This window comes from Falco biarmicus, chromosome 2, assembly GCF_023638135.1.
Source record: "Falco biarmicus isolate bFalBia1 chromosome 2, bFalBia1.pri, whole genome shotgun sequence".
Classification (NCBI taxonomy): domain Eukaryota; kingdom Metazoa; phylum Chordata; class Aves; order Falconiformes; family Falconidae; genus Falco; species Falco biarmicus.
This window is the reverse complement of record NC_079289.1, coordinates 94,313,077-94,317,336: the sequence shown is the minus strand read 5'-3', so window position 1 is coordinate 94,317,336 and position 4,260 is coordinate 94,313,077.

Here is a 4,260-nt window from a genome sequence, read left to right as displayed (position 1 = left end):
GCGCCCGGCCCGGTCCCGCGGCGCCATCTTGTGGGGCTGCGGGGAGGCGCCGCGGGGGTCCCCGGCACCGCAGCCGCGTCTCTCGGGGAGGGGCTGCCCCGAGGAGCCACCTGCCCCCCACAGAGACCGTGGTGCGAACTCCTGCTGTCCCGGCTGCCCCCCGCCACCTCCTGCAGTCCCAGAGCACGTACAGTACCCGCCACCGGGCTGAATTGTTAGTCAGTGCCTGAGTGTGCTGTGGCGGCTGGCACTGTGTCCCCTGATTACTATTCTTTCTCCCAATTAGTTCCTAAACTTTCTATTCAGGTTTTGTACCGCTACTAAGCTAGTATTTTCAGGGGACTGTGTGTGAGCAGTCCGTTGCGGGGCCTGTCATGGCCCGTGGAGCAGGGATTGCTTTTTCCCATTTTACACAAAAGCCTGCCGTTGTCGGGTGCTGTAACGCTGCTGTATGTCTCTTCGTGGCCAGGAAACCCCTCCGCTTGACCGCACTGCGTAGCACGGTACGCTCACCCGTCTGTGCCATCCCGTCATCTGTGCTAGACAGCTCATGGACGGGCTGTGCAGAGTGAGCCGGGGCTCCTTTCACCGTCAGAGCCAGCAATTATTTGTCCTCTTTACTTTCCTCACTTTTAATTAATACTAGCAGTACAAGAAACCCACATTTTATTCCCATTTTTCAGCTCTCCTGGTGTGGTTATTGCCATAGCTGCTTGCCTGCTGAAAATCCCAGCCAGACCATAATGAGACAATTTCCCTTTGTTACCTGCTTGAATTAAAAAAATTCCATTGTGGAACATGGTTTCACTTTTAAAAAAACACACACCGAGTCTCCTTCATGTAGGAAATTTCTACATTTATCTGCAACTTGTCTACTGAAATTATTCTTTGAAGTAATTTCTACTAATTTGCCTGGTATGGGTATCAGATTAAATAGTTCATAAGATCTTTGGATATTTTCAGGAACCTGTTTTACTGCTGTCAAGTTAGCTACCTTGTGCTCTTGTACTGAGAACTTTAACTGATGCAACTTGTTGATACTTGAGTTCAAGAATAATTCAGGATTAATTCAGTTTTGTGTTCCTTTTTTCCTTGGGGAAATACTCTCTGGCCCTGCAGATCTGCTGTTGCTCAATTTCTCTGTTTTGTTACCTGCTCTACAAACACTTCAGGTAAGAAAGATCCTCTAATGCACCTCTCAACATGCTAACATAGGAGCTTCTCCAAGTTCTTCTATGACGAATACAGATGCAACACACCCCAACAACAACAACAACAACAAACCAAACAAACCAACCATTACTTACTAGCCAAATCTTCTGAACGTTCAAATCAGAACAGGCAGCAAGAAGGCACAATAAGTCAAGATGTGAATCAGTCCCTTTTTTATGGCTGTTGTGTCTTCTACCTGGTATATTTTTAATTCCTGAGATCATCCTTTTTCTGTTTATGCCAGCAACAGCAACAATGGACTGGTTCACATACCTATCACTTTGAAATGTCTAATCAGTGATACTTACACTGGATAGATCTAAACCAATGTGTATGTGTGTACTGAATGTGACCACCTTCCCACCAAGCTGCATGGCAGTGTAGTAGCTGGTAATCCCATTGGGGTGTACATTTTTTCATCAACAGCATTTGGATAATACCATTAAATTTGGTCTCTTCAGATGACTAAATTGTAGACAAAATTGGACATTGCTTTATTTGGTATCAGTATAAAAATCTCAAATTCAAAGAAGTATACACTTCTTTGTTGCAGCATTTTACTGCTTTAGCACAAATATGGTAGGAGTGGTAGTGGAGGTAGTCTGGCAATAATGGCCCCTGCAGTAAAAAATGCAAGAGTTTAGGTAAATATGCTAAACATTCTCAGCATGTTAAGAGCAGTAAATCATCCCTCTTAAAATGCTAGCAGCTTCTCCATCTTCTGTGTGCTCTTTTCCTCCAGCTACTGTATGGTTTCCTGTGGGAGTTAGGCATCTGTGTAGAGCTGAGAAGTCTAGATACTACAGTGGACTTTAACTGTGGTCCTGTTCAGCCCTTGCATCACAAGTGTTTTTTGATTTCCCTGTGTGTAGCCAAAAAATCTGTCGATGGCCTCTCTGTCTCTAAGACAGAAGAGGGGTATTATGCAATTGCCAACCTCTGATTTGTGTATTCATACAGACAGGTCTGGGCTGCTTTATGCTAACACATTGGTGCTTGCTTTTACACATGGCAAACTGATGGGTGAAAGCTGTGAACAGCAGAACATCTAGGTTAACTTGGAGAGTCAGGTTAAAAAAGGGTATTGGGCAAATCATATAAGGAATATCTCTTAGCCATCAAGATACAGTTCTGGCTTAGGCAGTCCCTGTCTACTAATGCTTGCCCTGTTCATTCCTGAGGACTCTGCCACTGCCACTCTCAGAGACAATGTAATGGACTGGATAAACCTTCGGTTGGACTCAATGAAGTGATTCTTAGGTTACATATGTATTAAAATGAAGGCATGCATTACTGCTGAACTGCTGTACTTCGTATGGGAGAAAGGCATCAAGGCAAACTGCACAAAGGTATAGCATGTGTGTTGGTTTTATTAAAGTTATCAGTCTCATGCAAAGACTTCAAGTAACACATTACTGATGCTGCTGTGTAGATTTTGAAAATGCAATTGTCCTTTTCTTAGTTTTGTAGTATTTCACTTTAAAGGATGACTTTCTTGGGTAATGTCACTTATGAATTGTACATTCTTTTCATTCACTGCTTCCCACTTACTCTCTTCTACCCACCTGCCTTATGCATATTTGCAATTGCACAGTTGTTGTCTGTGTGGAAGCACATAAAAAGTTATGCATCTTATGGGATCTATCACATTAAATAAGCCTCTTATAATATGCATTTTGTGAGTAGTGAGATCAGTACTTTCTGCTTGTTGAAGATTGGTTTCTTTCTTCGTATTTCACCTGATTGCTTTCACTGGATCACTTCTGAATCTTTCACTTCACAAAATACCTGCTGCTGTAAGAGCTGTGTTTTCCATGAAAGCCTGTGTGGATCTTTAGATACATGAAAGTCCACTTTTATCAGAGGATAAGGAGCAACTTGGCAGAAAAGTTTGCTTTTAAAGGCAACCCCCTCATGGGATCCCTCACACAACCCAACAGTAGGGAAAGTTTCACATTAATTCTTGGTTTGTAAACCCTTTTCTTCTACACCTGTGAAACACGAAAAATGTAAACTGGGTCTGGAATGAAATGAATAACCCTGCAATTTCTTTCCCAAAGAAACTGGTGAGGAAAGGATGGCTCCTCTTGATTCCAACATGAGATCTTCCCTCCCAGGTCTGGGGCCAGAAGCATCACAGGGGAGGTTTGGTTTTACTGATCAGTTTTATCAATGGAGTCCCATAATGCAGCATGTGCCTCGAAATACTTTCTGTCACGGCTGCGTTCGTTGCAGCTTTCAGTGTTGCTCTGATGGCTGAACATAAATCTCGAACCAGGATGTAAGTAAGGATAATGTTTCCTGGCAAGAGAGTGAAATGTTAGACTAGAACACCTATTAGAGTAGGGAAATTTCCTCATAAGAAACAGCATTTGCAGTTGTCTAGTTTAGACATCTTAGCATTTCTCAGCTACGCAGATTCATTAATTAGCCAATTAATTTAGTTAACTTATGCTTGAAGAAGCAAGGAGTGTAATGACTAGAGGACTGTAAAAAAAGATGTAGAAAGTTTAAATCTGCAGCACACTTCACTGCTTATATAAGCTGGTAAGAGCTTTCTGGGCATCAGATCTGAAAGGATAATAATTTCCAGTGCAGGGGAGCCATGACAGGAAGTCGGAAATTGGGCAGTAACCTCATTTTTCTTATATCACTCTTCAAGAAGGATACGTCTGTCATACACAAATATGTGGTTCTGTTAAACTTGTGAAAATTTGTACGTAGACCATTATTTTACAAAGATTGTGTTATTGTAGTGTTACTCTACTGAGTTGAGCATAATCCAAAATAAGTTTTCTTTAGAACTGTAGACTAATTATTGACTGGCCAAAGCACTGAATTATTGATTCTGCTTGTCCTTTGATAAGAAAAAATCACGTTGAACATTACACTATTTGTGGCATATTTTCAATCATGATGCAAATTCTATTTTTGCATTAAAAAAAATCCTACTTAGATCTAGCTCTTGTATCTACAATTCATAAAATTTATATGAAAAGTTTGATACCCCTTTCTGGGGTGTGAGAGAGTGAGTGAGTGAGAGAGAGA